The sequence below is a fragment of the Nipponia nippon genome, unplaced genomic scaffold (assembly GCF_047370975.1).
Source record: "Nipponia nippon isolate SJK-2023a ecotype South Korea unplaced genomic scaffold, ASM4737097v1 scaffold_6, whole genome shotgun sequence".
In the NCBI taxonomy this organism is placed as follows: domain Eukaryota; kingdom Metazoa; phylum Chordata; class Aves; order Pelecaniformes; family Threskiornithidae; genus Nipponia; species Nipponia nippon.
The window spans coordinates 6,060,166-6,079,655 of record NW_028262380.1 but is presented as its reverse complement, the minus strand read 5'-3'; the positions used below and the strand labels follow the sequence as shown (position 1 = coordinate 6,079,655).

The 19,490-nt window shown below is 39.2% G+C and overlaps 1 long non-coding RNA gene across 1 annotated transcript in view; it reads left to right on the top strand.

The window, feature by feature from the left end:
• Window positions 1-19,490, top strand: part of LOC148051329 (uncharacterized) — a 43,341-nt gene that overhangs the window by 22,379 nt on the left and 1,472 nt on the right. The window lies entirely within an intron of this gene.

The following is a 19,490-nucleotide window of genomic DNA, read 5'->3' as shown; positions in this document are numbered from 1 at the left end:
TCATCTTCGCCCTCCCGCCTCTGCCTGAAGCCATAGAATTTTTATTAGCTTAGTTTCCATTACTCAGCAATGAATGTCTGATCTTTGATCAAACTAATTTGAGGAGTTGCATTTTTCACTTACAGATTTATCAAATTTATTAATTAAAATTATGTATGTGTACACATAGAAAATAGACACATTAAATAGTAAATGTTATGTTTATATGACTGCTTGGAGTGAAGAAATCTTCTGATTAGGTGGTGAATATTCTACAGGAGTAGCAGATTTTTTCTTCTCTGTATTGTTCAAGGAAAGCCATATTTTCTCTCCCTAGATTTATGCATTTGAAACTCTAAATGCACAGTTACATGCAGTTACAAGCAGTTTTATTTTGTCTCATATATTTATACATATCAGTGACTCACGCCATTCTAGTGTCCTCTATATCCTTATTCTTCTCTACCTCCCCTCTGGATTTGCTCAAAGACATTCAGCTGTGCAAAATATCAGAAGATTAGGATCATTTTTATAATGTTAGATCAGCTTAATTGGTATATGCTTTGTCTGCTCAATTAAAGAAAAAACCCAGCATGAAAATCTTCTTTGATCTAAATGGAGTTTACAAAAGCATCTCTGAAAATGGAAGTCACGTTTCAGGTTTTCAGCTGGAATAATTCATATAGGGCATGATACTCCAGTGGAAAACATGTCCACACACTTAGGAAGAAGACTTTATCTTTTTAACTGTTGCACAGAATATTCCAGCTCTGTTCAGAGTATTTGTAAGGTAAATGTTTGGATTCAAGGCTAGTGCAGATTTCAATTCATACAGGCTTCTTACTGGCTCCTCTAGTGTTCTTCACTCTGAATTAACCTTTAATTTTCAGATATCAGTATAATTAGTCCTTCATTCTTGCAAAATGGAGTAGTCAGACTGTGACTGCTGAGCCTCTGTTTAACCACAATCCAGGTTTCTGGCAGGAGGTAAGCTGTCAAGGGCTGACAAGGCCAGCATGGCTGAAATTGCTGAAGAATCTAATTGCATACCTAGCCCTATCCCCCGCTCCAAAGTGCTGCTGAGGGACTCTTGGGAAGCTACTGTCATCCCCAAACTGAAGCAACTCCCAGAGCTTCTTGTTTCCTCAATTCTGTGTTGTTAATGCTGCTGTTATTGTCTAATGACTCTTTAGAGCTTTTGGAGAGGTGATAAAAGAATCGTATTTCAATCCCAGAGTAAACCAGCTCGGATATAAGAGATGAAGAGATACTTAGATTCAAGGTTCTGTTTTAACTGGAACGTAGGCATCCAGAGTAAGAGTCCTGGATCAGAATTCAAAAGTCCGTAGCATTCAGGGGAAAAAAAGCTGGGCAGGGCATCTGAATTTTGGTGTTGGCTGCCAATTTCCAATGTCTAGTGAGTGTGTTTCATGTTTCTTAGTTTACTAGAATCATTACATAAAGGAAGAAACGTGCATTGCTTTGGTTTCAGTGGGTGCTTTTTGTCTGAGTGCTTTGTACTTAAGAAATAATTACCAGTCTTGCTCAGATAGTGAAAATGTACTTTGAAATCCGAATTTGCATCACTTTTATCCTAAAGTTTGTCTAATCTGGATTCAAGAGACATCATCTTCTGAGTACTACTGCTGTGGAATGTGGACTTTGGGAATGGGTCACAATCCACTGATGATGCAGAACAAGATATTGCACGGTGCCTTGTGCTCATCGGCTGATTCATTACTGTAGGAGGCAAATAAGACATCCAAGGAAGAGAGTTTGGGAGAGCTGAGAAAGTGTTTAAAAAACAAACAAACAAACAAAAAGCCCCAAACCAAAAACAAGAACAAAAAAACCCCAACCGAAACAAAACCCGACAGAAACAAACAACCCCTCCCCAGGAGCTGTATTGTTTTACAAACGGAAGACTTCTGTGAGAAGTCTGACAGAGGCAGTGTGCATTTCCGAGTCTGGCAGATCACAAGAGGTTAATGGCATCCATTTTAAAAGTTAAAGACTAAATTCTAAAAATCATTTCTTTGGATGGTTCACCACACCTGAATGTCTTGGTGAGATTCCTCTTCTAGACAGGAGGTAGAACCAAAGATTTTTTTTCCTAGAAAGTCAAACAACACAAACTCTAAAATGACTAATATGAAGAGAAACAGAACAGAGGGCATTTGTTTATTATCAAGATGGAATAAGAAAGGACCTGATAAAAATGTATAAAATAATGAATAATCCAGGAAGGAAACTTGGAATTTATGTCCTCTGTGATACATAACATGAGAGAGGTGATACTGAACGAAACTGAAAAATAGCACATTCAAAACTGGCAAAATGAAGTGTTGTTTCATACAGTATGTGATTTCACTGTGTAGCTAAATGCCAAGGAAGTTGTTAAGTAAGAACTCAGGATGAGAGATGGGGAAGAGAATTACAGAACCAGCCACTGTTCAAGGGCTCATCAGTATTTGCTACAAAAAAATAGAGAGGAAAAAAAAAAAAACCACAAAAACAATTGTTGGAATAGGGCTATCTTATGATTTTATGATAGTGATGAAAACTGTAAAGTACAAGCTTAACCTAACTCTGTTTCATGGACTTTCAGACTTGTATTAGTGATCAAAAGCGATCACATTTTTCTGCTGGTTTTTCAGCTGCCTGATATTTATATTATGGATGAATGAATGAACATCTTTGGCATCAGTCTTTGTGTGAACAGCCTATAGGTAGCAGACAACTGCCCATGCCTGCAGTGGCTTTGATGGTAATGTGCTCACGGGTCCCAGCGCTGCTGTTCACGTTGCCTTGAGTAATGCCTGATTTTTAATGAGGTACTTTAAAAGATGATGCTTTTCAGTGTGAGGTGAGCTACCAGGGTCTGGCTATAATCAGAGAGGTAGAGGACTGTTGAAGATCTATTGCTAGTGCGGTCAGATACTCCATGGGCTAGACAGGTGGACTTTGGACTCCTAGCACTTACACAACCACCTGGGGAAGGAGAAGCTGATCACTGAGATGCAGAGAGCCCCAGCTAAAGATGGTATGGTTTCTGAGGCAAAGCAATAGTTTGAGTCTTCTCATCCTCTGGCCTAGTGAAGAGAACTAACCTCTGTTACCAGATTTTCTTGCTACAGTTGTGTTTTCCAGAGTTTCTGTAACACCCAGAGGAGACTTTTTTTTGGTGTGTGTATTTCTGGCATAAAGAGAGAAAGAAAGTCTTTGAAATCCCCTCTGTCTGTTATTTCCCCTCTGTCTCATCCAGCTGCCACAATGAATGGTCAGGTCATAATAGAGCACACTTCTGTAAGACACAGTAACAGGTATTTTGTGATAATGTTTGTTGAGTGCATCTTCTGAGTGCTGCATTTGGAGCACTGAGGGGCAAAATCTGTCAAGAACTGTGCACCTACATCCATTATATACCTTAAAAAAAAAAAATCACTCTCCAAACTAATTGTGAGCAAACATAAAGATCATATTGGCATTTCAATACTCTGAAGACTGTGTTTTGACTTCTGTTGGGAAGGGGAACAAAAATGCGTTGTTCCTCACATTGACTTTCTGTTCTTTAAATTGAGCCATTTTAAAGAGAGAGTTTTTGAGACTGTCCCAGCCATGCATGGATTTCTTCCACCCTGTCATCCACACCTACTGCCATGTTGAAGACTGTAGCACCCACTTTACACAGAGCTCCAGTTCTGTTGTAAAATGAGCTTTCCATAATTGATCAAGCTTTGCTACTCGGTCCTGTCAGTGGTCAGTTTGGTATATGAATTGCCTGTGATGGATTGGTCTATTTTTATTATTCTTGAAATGGTATGTTATTAGAGGAGCCGAGTTTGGGGTTATAGAGGATTACAGGACTGCAATGGGTTGACCCTGTCCTGCAACTAAGCACCCACCAGCTGCTTGATCATTGCCCCCTGCAGCAAATGGGGGAGAGAATCAGAAGAGCAAAAGTCAGAAAAACCCTTGGGGGTGGAGATAAAAAAAAAGGAGGGGGGAAAAGAAAAAGTGATGCAAAGGCATTCACTAACCACCTCCCACCAGCAGACCTATGCCCAGCTGGTCTCCAGAGAGCGGTAATTTTGGAAAGACTCCCCCCCAGTTTTATTGCTGAGCATGATGTTATACAGCATGGAATACCCCTTCGGAGAGTCTGAGTCAGCTGCCTCTTCTGTTTCCCTTCCCAGGTTCTTGCCCACCCCCAGCCTACTTGCTGAGGGGACAGAGTGAGAAACAGAGAATTTCTTGAAGCTGTGTGAGCACTGTTTGGCAATAGCTAAAACATGGGTGTGATATCAGCACTGTTTTAGTCACAAAACCAAAACACGGCACCATATGGGCTGCTATGAAGAAAATTAACTCTATCCCAGCCAGACCCAGTATGAGGATGTAGCAGCAACACAAACCACTGGTAACCTTATAAGAACTTTGACTATGCATCAGCAAACCAGGGAAATGAGAACTCTGTATTTACTTGCTGAGGTCAGTGGCATTGGTGCTGTTCTCTTCAGTAGGCCCAGAATTCACTTTGGATTCACAAAGATTAAATGCAACTACAGGTCCAGAGAGAAAGGATTCAGAAGAAATAAAATTCCATAGATAGTTGTGCGGAGTAAGGTATTAATTGCCTCATTGCATCTGCAAGCTTTGGGAAGTTCTTTAGTTCAGAACAGTCATTAAACTGATGGAGAAAGTCATTAATGAAATGCTGAATGTATGCATCACCACATTTTGCTTCTGCTTCATAAAGCCATTCTGTGGTCAGATACAGATCTTTGGATTTTATTGTAGGAGTTGTGATACATATTTCAGAGATTTATTTCTGGTCAACAGGATTGAGATTTATCTCAGGTTCTTTAAACCAACAAGGTCTACAACTGAGCTAGTCACCTTCAACTCTGCTTATTATCAGTGGAAAATAATAGACAGCATTAGGGTGAGTCATCTGCGTAATTCTGTCTGCTTTGATGTGGGACAGAGGGACCCGAAGTGTTCTGCTGACTACAACAGGGGGTCAAGGTTATCAGATCAGATGTGGACTACTCTGTGGGTGGTGTATGTTGGATAAGGACAGTCCTACACTGTCTAACTTCAGTGTTAACCATACAAGCGAGTGTCTGGTCTAAGATTATCACCCCAGTTCTCTCTGTCGTGGTAAATCATGGCATTGAATTCAGAGATTGATCTTGAAGGGAGGCACCTCCCTGTGAAGATACCTGTAGACCAAGCGTGTATGGATGTCTAGACAATGTTTTTTGAACAGATATTAAATTTGGAGTTAAGTCTTTCAGGTGAGATAAATGCTATTTCTCCCTCAGATTAACAGAGAGCAGCTATAAACAATGTTACTCTGAATTTTATAGATATATTAACATTATGTTGAGTTTTCAGTGTAAGGAAACACAATGCTTTTTATGGTTAAAATGCAATCCTCTACCACTTTCTGTTTCACTATATTAATTCCTGGTTGAGAATCTGGCCCATGCATGAAGGGCCTCATAGGACCTGTGACTATTTTTGTCTGCTTTTCTGCTCCGTATTGATACAAGTGCAATTCTCATTTAACTTATGAGACCAGAAAGAGGTTGTCTTACTCATTTCCAGAATTCATGTATTTTGATGGACTGTCTGTGGGATAACACCGTGTATGAGTAATAGAGGGCAGACAATACTGAAGTTATTTCATTAGTGAAATTTCACACAACAGTGAGCAATTCTTCTGAATGCCTTTGAAGATTGTATTAAACTTGACTACATTGGAAGCTGATAAAATGGTTCATTTGTCCCATTCTTCTGTTTATCATAAGTCATTCATTTTAGCAGGCTGTTTGTAGTACTACTTCTGAACTTTATGTAAGACTTCTTAAAAGTCTTTTTACTTTTGGTATATACAAACAAATCAGACATGGCTATTCAATAGGAGGCTCAAAAAATAGAGGTGCTTAAGGAGAGAGGAAAAAAAAGACTTAAAGATGCTCATAGTGACAGTTGTTTGTTGTTTATAAGACAATTATGCTCTATGATACAATATAAGGCAACAATGCCTTAGAAATTAAGACTGAAAGACAGACTATGTAGGGATGGGCACTAGAAAAGATAGTCCCCTAGGTCACAGTTAATGGGTATGGAAGGACTGTACCACTGCAACGGTATTGTGTGACTTTGGGTAAATCACCTCATGAGGCGCTAAGTAGAGACTGGAGTATTTTCCCTTTTAGTGTCTTCTGGAAAACCTGTCCCTGATCTTTGCCATAAAACATGTTTGCAGTTTGGCTACACAATAAAACAAGTATTTTATTCTGTGCTTTACAGATGAGGACCTGAGTGATACCACAATATAATCTCTAACCTTGTGACTACAGAGACACTTGTGTGTCTCAAAGAGTACTTGAGAGTTCAACTCAAAACAGTTATCCTGAGTGATTTACAGAGGGTGATTGAAAGTTTTATAGTGCAAAGAACTGTGCATAGACTTCCTGAATGCAAGTTCTATGCCAGAAACAAAAATAAATCTTTTCATGTCAAAGAGGGACTGCATAATCCCTGAGAAGGAGTGGGTGAGATTGGGACGTTGCACTATTTCCCTGGATTTAAAGTTTTGACTATTTCCCTGGAAATAGGATAAAAATCAGGATCCTGGAGCTAATAATTTAAGTGAAACTGAATGCTTTTATAGGCAGATAAGTAGATTGGTAGGCACCCGGACATACACAATATAGAAATAAATTTTATGTATCTATACATACAGAAATATATTTGTCTCTTATACAGATATAAAATGTATTTCATATATAAAATATCGCTTTGGGCTAAGGAGGGGGTAATACAGAAATGACAAGGTTTTTGATTTACAATGATGAAAACATGCACTTGCTTTAATGTGATGGGTTGAAATGTGATTTGTGATTATTGAGAGGAATTGTATTTTGGAAACAGATTTTGAATTACATTGACTTTACATACTAATGTTTTGCAGCTTTAAAGATCCATTCATCTGATAAAGATTTTTACATTGTTCAAGGTCTACTTCATTAATTATTATGAATTTTACTGGAGGGGATGAACAGGAAACACCCTGAAATCTTCTTTTTCAAAGCAGATGGGGCCTTTAAGTCTTTTATTATGACATTATCCCTACATTCTGTACAGTAAAGCAGGAGCTTCAGTCTTATTTACCTTAGTGGTATATTTGACAATGTTGTCACAGAGCCGGATTCATCTGGCATGTTTTTATGAGCTGCTTCATCACTAGGCCGACTACATGCAGAAAAGTTTGAGAAGTCCAGCCATTTCCATCTGTACTGGCATTGCTACTTAAGTAGCTGCAAGACATGCCTAAGAAAATTCCAGAAGAAAAGGAGGACGCTGGCTGGAGATAATTTTCGGTGCTAGGACTTCACTGTGAACCTTGCAATTGATTTAGCCTGGGAAAAGGCTGTGCTGGACTTACTGGACCCAGGCCAGCTTGACAGCTGCAGTTATCAAGGAACTGGATATGAGGGGGGAAATGAAACTCTAAGCAAGGTTCTCCGCACCATATGTTTTGGGACTGCTCAAGGCCTTAGTCTTTATGTAACAAAGCAATTCAGTGACAAGATGCTATTTAACCATATCTTCTCCTTTTGTTGCTTGTTGGAGAGGACTGGGCTGTTGTAGGAGGTATTTTCAGTGATCACAGAGGGTGGTTTGCCCAGTCACTGCTAATTACCAAGATCTTAATTTGCTAGCACTAGGAATTCCCCTCAGGCCTTCAACATTATTGAATTAAGTCCTGGCCAAAGACAATTAGTTACTCTTGAAAAGGTCTGTTACGATCTCTGGAAAATGTGGGGATGCTCTTTATTTGAGTTGAGGAACTTTTTTTCCAGTTGCTCTGAATTCTGTGCAGTCTAGTCAAAGGGTTTTATTTCATTTTGTAGGACTAGTCATTGCTGTGGGGGAGGAAGGTTTTGTTGCTTTTTTTTGTCTTTTCCTTCACAAAGACTCTATACATGTGATTCTGTCACCTAAGCCTGTTTGAAATGTGCTAGTAAGCCTCTCTGCATGTGATCCATTTACTAAATCTTTGTTGAGATTATAGGCAGCCGAACTGCTTTGTGGCATGTGCTTGTCCATTTAAATTCTCTGATGTACACAGAAATGGGAGGATGGTATCTAAATTGTACATAGTAGGAGAGGAGGCACTCATCCCTGGCTGCAGGGAGAGAGTTTGGAAGAGATTCTTGTGGCGTTTCTTCATTTAAACAGTCTAGTGTCCCTGCAGAATGAGTGGGAAAGCACAGGAAGGTTGCCTTCATTGCACACAAGCTACAGAGATGTTTGTCTGCTTGGAGGAAGGAGATCTGATTAACAATTTCTGAGTGTTCAACGCAGCAGAGAAATTATTTTGGATTTACCTACACTCATTGTGCCTGGATGAAAGAAAGTGTGGTGAGAGTTGCTTCTGGCTTATTTCTCCTTGGATGGAAAAACTAGGGGCATATATATCAGACCAAAATGCAATAACGAAAATCATGTTGACCTGTCCACATTTGCACTGAATAGGGCTGAAGCACAATAGGACCACTTTACTTTGTTCCAAAAGTCAAGAGCCCCTGTAAAAGTGTCCAGTGGTTGGACACAAGTAAAGAATACAAATGCTTTTTTTGAAGGCTCAGACAAAGAGGCCCGAGAGAATCTTGTTGAAGCAGCTAATGTTGTTGCCAGGTTGTCCTCCCACTGAGCTGGCAATTGGGAATATATGCCTTCACTTCAGCATAAACCCTTCAGAGTGAGCATAAACTACTGATGGAAATGAGTTTGTGCTAAAATGCTGGACGAGCATTTGGACTGGCTGAGGCCCAGTTCTATCTTATCTTTGGTTGACTATGTACAGAAGCTTATCTTTCAGCGATCAGTCACAGACCATCTGTTTCCATGTCAACCGTTTCCTCAGCCTATATGGATCACGACTTTCGGATGTTCCACCAAGCCAAGGGGTAGGAGCTGCAGTCGCAATCCCTGGGGAAGGAATGCTTTACTTGAAGATTCCTCCTTATGGAGAATATAATGAAAAAACTGGTGTCCTGATTCCTGAGTATTTTGCTAATTGGGAATTTCCTATCTTGGGTTGGTATTTTAAAATCAAATAATATCAAACACTTCTGATTGTAATTTGTGAGTACTATTAATATAAGATAAGATTCAGGAACTCTCATACAATTAAAAGTATTCACTGTGGTTTTGAATCAGTATTTCTTAGACTAGATAAAGAATTCCTATTTTTTTTCCAACTCCTCTTTTTTCCATGAAAGCTGGAACATTTAGAGATGAGTTTTAGCATGGCAGCTGTATCACTTAACTTCTTATCTTGTTCAGAACATACATAACATTGTTGCATTCATTGACCTCTCAAGGGTCTTTTCTGGTGGAATTCTGTAACTGTTGAGTCTTTGGACTAAAGCTTGGAAGATGTTTTGAGGGAGTTGTAGTGCTTTATGGCTACGTGCATTCTTCTCTTTTCATTTTAGTAGTAATGATTGTAACAGCTCACAGTTCACTGGGTCTTAATTCTGTGTTCTACACATTGGGCTTATAAGAAGATGGGAATGAATCTAGACTGATGGGTCAATTGATGGTTTATCCGCAGGACCAACTCATTGCTCAAATTTAAGGGGTCTTCAGACCCATATCCTAAAACAGATACTTATCTCAATCATTAACGGCCAGAGGTCTTTAATTCACAAATTCTGACTTTATTTCATTTCAATTGTGGTCTAGCATTGTCCATGAGTTTTACCTGAAATAATAGCACTGAGCGGTCTTGAAAATTTGCCTCCAGGCTGTGTCCTCTGAAATATATTATCTGTTCTTACATGAGAACTACTCCAAACTACTTCAACTTGAACCGCAACAAAGTTGAACTGTGTCAAACTTAATGAAGAAATGAACTATTTAGATTCCATTGCAATAGGACACATTGTTAAGTAAAATATTACAGATTTTAAAGCCAGAAAGGAGCATAGTCACAATTCTATTGATCTTGAGTATTAAAATCCACAGTTTTCTCCTCAGGCATTTCTGCACCCCATCCAAGAGCTTAATGAATAAGTAGAACTAAATTGCTTTGAAAAGGTCTACAGACTTGATTGAAGGACTCAAGATAGTTTTGATTTACCTTCTTCCTTCCTCTTCCCCTCCAAACATTTCCAATTGTTGATTATTGTATATATTTTTAAAATTACATCTGTTAATTAATTGACAGATTATTATTAATTAAAAACTTTGCCTGCCCAAAGAACATTACTGTTTTCCTGACAGTTCTGAAAGGCCTTATATGCTTTTTAGGAATCTCAAGCAGAATTTATTGTTTTGTTAAAATAAATAAATAAATCAGTACATATACAAGTATTTCTTACCAATTTCATTTTTAGCAAAATGTTTTAATGCAAGGAAGTGTTTAATTCTTACCACACAAGGAACTACACACATAAATCCATACATGTGTGATAACCAGGCCCAGACTGACAGATGCTAGTCACCTGGGAAATATCTTTTGGTCTGCTTACGTTAGTGAGAAAAATCAGTTTTATCTCTTTCTTTTCCTCCTGTCAGACCTACCTGGGAAGCACAGCAATAATATTGAATTGACATAATTTTTGTTCTCATGAAATATCAGCAGAACCACTTAATTCCACTCTGATAGACAAATTCTGCTTTGTGCTACTCCCTTTTAAATCTATTGTAGGCAGAATGATTGCATGTTTGAAAGCAAGAATGAAATTTGTCCAGGAAAGTATTTATTACTGATAATACACACATAAGAAGGAACAGGACTTGACTTTCTGAATGGAAGCAAGGCCAGGAATCATAAACACACACTTTCACATACAGTTTGGTGGTTTGAGGGGGAAATCATGGTAAACAGGGACTCATACAGTGATATATTTGAAGTTATTTTTCGGAGCATAATGAATCTTTAAGAGGGTGGAAGGAGTGATTTAGTCAGAAAAGGCAAAATATACAGCTTTACAAAGCTAACCCTCCAGTTTCTCAAAACCAGGTTAGTTCTATTCATTTCTGTATTAATTTCAGGTAGATGTCAGTTCTTGTTTTCTTTTAATGTTTTCCTCCTAAGCATTTGACAAGCAAACACAGTGGCAAGTTTTGATGAAAATATGTAACCCATCTTTTTTTTTTTTTAATTTTTTCATGTTTTGAAGTTAGGTTTTGAAATTAAAAATGTAACTGATTTTAAAACACTATCATAATTTAAAAGTTCTTTTTACTGCTGCTTCAATGTGAGCAACTGATAGGATATATGGAATAAACTGGAGTTAGACTTGTAAACACAAATCTAACAGCATTTGAACCGATAAAATGGACTTAAATGGAGAAGAGTTTTGAGTTGTCTCTCTATTCCATGTTTTATAGCACTGTGCACTCTGGGAAGCTTTTAAAAGCCTGGATGTCTATAGCGCTATCGTAATACAAATAATTTGTTAGAAAAAGAATGCTATAAGGTAGCAGATAAAAAAAAACCTTTATCACAGATGGCGCTTAGCCTACTTTTCAAATATTTTCTTTTTTTGGTCTGTCCTGTTCATTAAAAGCTGGACCAGAGTGGGAAGGATCATAGATATTAGGAGATGATCATGTAATTGAGCTATTCTGTTGTGCACTAAAAAGGTAAAGAGACAAGAGTTTAATCAGGTTCAATTTTCTTCACACTGAGAATACTATTGTATTCTGCTGGCACTGCTAACGATTTCAATGGAGTAGCTATATTTCATTATTTCACTATTCGTGAGCCTGTATTGTATTTTCAGTTGTTTGTTATTGAAACTGTGTAAATACCTACAACAAATATTTTATAGACAACAGAAACCACTTTTTGTCATGGAATACGCACTCCTTGCTCCAAAGGTAAAACTGCACAGTGCCCAGTAAACAATTTTCTGCTTCATTATTAATTGACTACAGTTTTCTTCCCTACTTTATAACTTGATGTCAGGGTAGGAGTTTATATCTCCCTTCAGATTGTTAAATAAAGGCTGGTATTTGCTAAAACACTGTGGCATAACTGGATCTTTGAAAACAATAACTGAAGGCAATAAGGTAAAAACAAGATGAGAAAGAAAGTTCCACTGATGGAAAAATAAGGGAAATTTGCATTGGTGTTAATTTGTACTGATAGTAATGAAAAAGTACTATATGCTATGCTAGAAAAGATACCACTTCTAGTGATCTACAGAACAGCAATATCAAAGTTAATATGGGAGAAGAGGAATGGTAGCAGGGGAAAAGATGAATTATTCTTGTTAAGATGGTACAAAATCTGAAGGCAAGAGGTTCTTGTATGACATGGATCAACATGGGAGAAGCAGCTGTAATGAAAGCTGAAACTTTAAAATTTACAGGTGCATATCAAAAAAGGAGCATATTGGAGCAGACAGCTCAAGTGTGGCAGTGACTGGACTATAATGAATAATGTATTGGGTATACGAACACCTTTTTTTAAAGCATGTGTTATTAGAGAACAAATTGTAGCAAATCAGTGTAGAATTTTTATTCTTTGAAAGAATGAATGAAAGAACTGTTCTCAAATGCAGGAGCTGCCAGGGAATGTTCCAGTGAAACAGGGAACTGTCTTTCAGTAGCTTTTGTGTAATATGTTGCTTCTATGTCATCGGGAAAGTGATCAAGATACCGTCGTCTAGGCTCCTGCTCTTTTCTCTTACCTGTTTCAAGTGCTTGTTTCAAAACCCTACACAATCCTTGTTGTCTACATTCATGCTTTGAATTTGTGCCCCATGTTGAAGTTTCTTTTTTTCTGGATGGTTACTGAAAGCAGTACAAGGAGACATGACTTTTGGGTATGGGAGTCCAGTTGCAAGTCAGCTGCACTGTTCTAGACCGTGTTGTACCTGTGAGGTAACTATGACAGGAATGGAGAGATTGGTTGTGTCACTGACTTCAGCACTGATTTATATATATTTGTATATAATTCATTTTGATTTTTATGTTGAAGGATCCTAGCAGGTTGGTCATACTTTTTATTGTTGATTTATATCATTATAGTTTATGAGCATCCTAGGAATGGTCCGGGATGTTTGATGCGTTGTTCATCTGTCAACGTTCCTTTTATTTGGATTATGGTAATTTGTGTGTGTCCTGATGCATTGGATATGTTTCTAATTATTACAAAATAGAGTAGGCAAGAGGAAGAAAGAGTGGTGAACTAGCTCTGAAACAGAAACCATACTATAACATTCTGAGGCATGTGTGATACACTTCTTGTAGCTCATGCATGATGATACAAACATGGACAAGACGGACATGTATCTGTGTGAACCTTTCAGTCTAAGTGTACCAAAATAAAACATGATCCAGAACAGGGAAGATGCTGTGGATCCCATTAATTTATTCAACAGGTAGAATATTTTCCTTGATGACTTCTTGGCTCAACGTTCATCCCTCTTACCTTCTAGCCTGATGCTTTATTCATACTGTAAAGGCCCTAGAAGAAGGCTGAAGGAAGGACTACTGGTTGAAGTGTGATGAGAACATACTGATATTTACTCTGTACTGGCCAGTGGAACACTTTTCTTCTAGTGCAGAATTCTCTATAATGGATAAATTTTCTGTTAATGTAACAATAATAAATTTGTTCCCTTATTCTTTATACTGCCAAGATCCAGTCTGTGCTTTCACATTCTCTCCATAGTTCTGTCTTGCACCTTTTTCAGTTGTTTTCTCCCTCGTGCTAATAGCTTGCTTTTTTCCCCTGCTATTTTCTTCTCACCTCATCCCATCTGTCTGTGTTTCCTGCTTGACCATGCTCTCTTTACATCTCTTCCTGGATCTGCTACCCTTTCTAAATGGTACTGCAACATCTGTTTTCTGTGCTAATAATGCTCAAGGGTCCTGTTTGCTAACCTGGTTCTGTCTTCTTTAGCACCTCCTACCCCTTTGGTTTTTATGTGCATTGATAAAATCATCTTTGTTGCACTTCACTGGACTTGCTCCAGAATGTCCACATATTCCTTGTACTAGGGAGCCCAAAACTGGACAGAGTGCTCCAGGTGTGCTCTTACCAGTGCTGAGTAGAGGGGAATGAATAATCACTTCCCTTGATCACTGGACAACACTCTTTCTCATGCAGTCCAGGAGGCCAATGGCCTCCTTTGCAGCACGGGCATGTGGCTGGCTTATGTTCAACTCGTTGTCCACCAGGACTCCAAGGACCTTTTCTGTCAAGCTGCTTTGCAGGTGACGTGTCCCCAGCCTGTACTGGTGTATATATCCTCACCAGGTGCAGGATTTTCATTTTCCTTTTTTGAACATGAGATATCTGCCCAGCAGGCAGCACAACCACCTGATCTATCGATCACTCTTCCCAATTTTGTACCATCTACAAACTTTCTGAGATGCCCTCTGTCCCATCTTGGCCTTTGCTGAAGATATTAAACAGTATTGGCCACCAGCATTGACTCCTGGGATACATTGCTAGTGACTGGCCTCTAGCTGGACTTCATGCCACTGATCACAATCCTTTAAGCACAGCAGTTCAGCCAGTTTTCAGTCTGCCTCACTGACAGTTTCAACAGTTTGTCTATGAGGTGGTTATGAGAGAGAGTGTTGAAGGCTTTGCTTAAAGTCAAGATTATGCTAAGAACTTAAGAAGGGCTGTGCGAGGTGACATACAAAAGGTCCGTGTAGCCCAACAGCCTACCTGACAGCAATCAGTGATGAATATCTGCAAAAGAGTATACAAGAACATGGTAAACACAAAAGCATACTTCTCTGCTATATTCTTCATCATACAGAAACTTGTCCCTTGGGTTTCCTGAGCTGTATGTTATGTACTTGTGTTCTTGAAATCACAGAGCCAGATGAATTGCTTTTTTTCTCCTAAGGCAAGTCACGTGGTAATGGCTGTTACCACTTCCCTTTGTAAAAGCAGGTATCTGGAGCTATGCATTTCAATTTGTTTTGCAAGATAATATTTTCAATTCTTTCTCTAAAAAAATGAAAAGAAACAACTATAGAACATGCCCCACTGTTGAGCGTGATTTATGAGAACAGGTACGGAAATGGGAGTTCCCTCTGGGAACAGAGCCCTGGGTAAAGGTTATCACATCACACTGAGTTGTGACAAGCTCAAGGAGAAACTTTGGGTTAAAATTAAACTATTGTTTCCTGAGTTATATGTGAAGCCTGTATGTAAACCAAGTTCTAATTAAATAGATAATCAGAAAGTTGCCCAGGGCAGATTCTTTCGAGGACAAGAGATTGACACAGCTTGCTCACTTTTCTGTATAGGTCAAAGCATACAAAGAGCCAGAAAAATGTCAATATGTTTTGAACAGTGGTCAAAATTCAGAGTCCTGTCAAACTTACATGGCAATCCTTTCAGTCTTGTCCCCAAAGGATATTCTCTTAGATTCCTCATTTTACCTCTGTTTAAATTCACATTGCTCTTTCCATAGCAGAACCTACATTTACTTTCCTTGCCTGCTCTGGCTTTTCCTAATTTAACCTTGCTATAAAATTCTAGCACTTGCCATATATGTCCTTATGTGGAAAACTGGTGAGTTTGTGTGATATCCTATAACTTAATAGGAAAATATATCTCCTAGTTACTAAAAGAGATCCCATTCGGATCCAAAATGTAAGTTGTGATTTATATGTTCATTCCTCTGTGGGATAGAAATGTCTACTCCAAATTTAATGTTTATTCATTTAGAAACGAGGTGGCTGCTGAAAAGAATCTGGGTATCCTCTTCATACCACATACAGCATAGTAAAGCTTCTCTAAATGTAGGTCGGTCAGAATTGGTAGTCACTTTACCAATTCTGAAATTGATACTTGTACGAAAGGACTGCTTTGGTCACCTAGAAAGCTGGATGTAGCCATTGCGGTGGTGTGAGCATGCAGATGGATTCTGGGGATGGAGAGGAATTATCTATTTGAGAATATATTTTAAGCCAAACAGAAAGGATCCAGATAGTCAAACATCTCATTTCTCATCATTGCCCATTGTGGCGAATTAGGGCAAGACTACAAGAAGTGGATACACAGTGTTTCTACCTTCTTACAGTTTCCTAACCTCCAGCAGTCAGAGGGAAAGGAACCTCAGCATAATTTCTTTTTTCCTTAGTTCATCAGTCTAATAACCATAACGAATTATCCTTCATGAATACATTTAATCCAGTTTTTGAATCCATTGTCCTCCAGAGGACTCTAGTCCAACGATTTGACAACTGAATTACATTTCCTTTTTCACATTTTAAACTTGCAGCCTCATACTTAACGCTGGTTCTTAGATTGAGAGAAACTGAAAGGTCATCTCCTATTCATTTTCAACATACTAGTCTTGATTCACCTGTGGTGGGTTGACCCTGGCTGTACATCAGGTGCCCACCAAAGCTGCTCTATCACTCCCCCTCCTCAACTGGACAGGGGAGAGAAAATATAACGAAAGGCTCGTGGGTTGACATAAGGACAGGGAGAGATCACTCACCAAGTACCGTCATGGGCAGAACAGACTCAACTTGGAGAAATACTAGTGTAAATTTTTGCCAATCAAATCAGAGCAGGATAATGAGAAATAAAACCACATCTTAAAACACCTTCCCCCCACCCCTCCCTTCTTCCCAGGCTTAACTTCACTCCCAATTTTCTCTACCTCATCTGCCCCAAGCAGTGCAGGGGGACGGGGAATGGGGGTTGTGGTCAGTTCATCACATGTTATCTTTGCCATGCCTTCCTCCTCAGGGGGGCACACTCTTCCTCTGCTCCAGTGTGGGGTCCCTCCCACAGGAGACAGTCCTCCACGAACTTCTCCATCGTAAATCCTTCCCACAGGCTACAGTTCTTCATGAAGTGCTCCAGCGTGGGCCCCCCACGGGGTCGCAAATCCTGCCAGCAAACCTGTTCCAGCGCAGGCTCCTCTCTCCACAGGTCCTGCCAGGAGCCTGCTCCAGTGCAACCTTCCCATGGGGTCACAGCCTCCTTCGGGCATCCAACTGCTCCACCATGGGGTGCTCCACAGGCTGCAGGTGGATATCTACTCCACCATTAGCCTCCAGGGGCTGCAGGGGGACAGCCTGCCTCACCATGGGCTTCACCATGGGCTGCGGGGGAATCTCTACTCCAGTGCCTGGAGCACCTCCTCCCCCTCCTTCTTCACTGACCTTGGTGTCTGCAGAGTTGTTCCTCTCACATATTCTCACTCTCCTCTCTGGCTGCAGGTTTTTATTCCCCTTCTTAAATGTGTTATCCCAGAGGCACTATCACTGTCGCTGATGGGCTCAGCCTTGGCTAGTGTCAGGTCCATCTTGGATCTGGCTGTCATTGGCTCTATCAGACATAGGGGAAGCTTCTAGCAGCTTCTCACAGAAGCTGCCCCTGTAGCCCCCTGCACTACCAAAACCTTGCCACACAAACCCAATGCATCACCTTATCAGTCATGACTTAAGTCATAAAGTGAAGACTAGATGTCTGTCTTAATGATAAATTAAAAAGTCGGCATAGACGATATTGGGAGAATCTTTGTCCTCTGTTAGACAGGAAGGTCAGGCTAAAGAGTCACAAAAAGAATTTCTGACATTAACACTGGAGAAGTCTATTGTCTCTATTATGAAGATACAAAAAGAAAAGGGTAAGAGTCAACTATTTAACTATGATTTCAAAATCCACTGTTTCTGAGGTATTCCAAAGTTTAAATGCGAGATGACTTTTTTGGGGGTAAATAACATATAAGTATTGTCATGGGAAACATGATTTGAGAAAACCTTCTGTTTATCAAGGTTAACAAAGTTAAATAAGACAAAATTCCTTTCTTTGTGTTCGTGGCGAACAGGACACCGACAAGGCTGTAGTATCACTGGATTTGTTTTTCACAGCTCTTTATAACACACTTTCTTTCCAGTTTGAGTAACAATCCCTCATGTGAAGGTGAGAAAACAGTTCACAATGACAATTTAGTATTGATAATGAATGAATAACCTCTCACTTTTATTGAAGTGGTGAATGGGTTAGCAATTTTTTCTTTTATGACTGACTTGATGTACTGAGGAGTTGACATTGTTACTTGTGCTCCAGAGTTACTTGAAGAAGGACAAATGGATTCACTGAAGATGCAGGAGGTGAATATATTTTAGCTTTTAACTTGAAGGTTATGAACTGGGTATTTTAAGCTGTAAGTAAACAAAAATGTTTGATAGGCTAAGGAAAGGAGAAGAAAGGCCCATCGAACCTTCAGAACATGGAGGCAAAGAGAGTTTCTAGGTTAATGGATAAAGAAGTTACAGACATAGGAGGAAGACAGTGAACTGAAGAGTTACTGCAGTTGAGGTTCATTTTTGCTGAATTTCAGCCACATCAATGTTAAATTTCTACTCTACCTAATTGCCTAAGTTCTGCTACAACAGGAGGGGAAAGATTGTGCTCCTCCAATTTATTGTAGACAATTGTCTTTGATAAACCACCTTGTGGAAGTACCTGTTTTTCTCCATGGATTATGACATAGGAATCTATGACGACTTGCTCAGACTGGATGTCTGTGTGTGTGTCAAGGTAACAGAGTTCCTGAGGATTCTTACTTAAAATGAAGAGAGCATCTCATTGGCATTGGAAGTTGAAGCTTGATGTTTGGCTACCCTGTGGTATGGAGAACGTACTACCCTGGAGAATGTTGCTGCTGCTGTTCTAGTTGGGAGAGCAGAGGGAAAGTTGCACAAAATCTCAGATATCTTCCTAGGATTTCAGCCAATGCCTGACTATCACTGGTTTTTAAAAGTAACTATTTAATGAGAACACATAAAATTAAGTTGTGATCTATTCCCTAAAGGTCTCATAATTGACTGTGCTCTATAAAAAAAAAAAAAAGAACCCAAAATCTGCAGACCCTGATTCTTCTTTCAAACATAGTATACTAGATTATACCTAAACTGCAGTTGATTACTCTGTTTTCAGTTACGTGATATTGCACAAACCCAATACTTTTACTTCTACTGCCTTCTCTCTCATATTCTTCCATGCTGATTTAGAACAGAATTCAAGCAAAAAGTTGTGCTCCTGGTAGGAGCTGAAGTTAAGGAATGAGTGGGGAAAAACCCAAATAACTCATGTGTCAGTATAGTTTTAAAAACTTTGGAAACTATTGCTGGTCAATAGTTTCTGGTCATGTTCATGAGACTAACAGTCTTTCAACATAGTCTTCCAACATTACTGGACAAGCTCACTAGCATAGTTGCTATTGTCTGGGGAACTGTCTTCAATACTGTGCACTTTACCTGTTTCACATCTACCTAAAATAGTTAGTTTAGGCTTTCCTCTCCTGAATTTAGACTTATAAATGCTGCCTGATTGCTGCTCTTGGTATTGACATAGCTTGCTGAATACATACTTTAGTTTGCTGCAATGTAAGATGCTTTTAATCATAGGTAGTGTTCCATTAATTATTAAGTAGCAAGCCATTGTTAATGATTTTACACAGACAATAAAATGATATAAT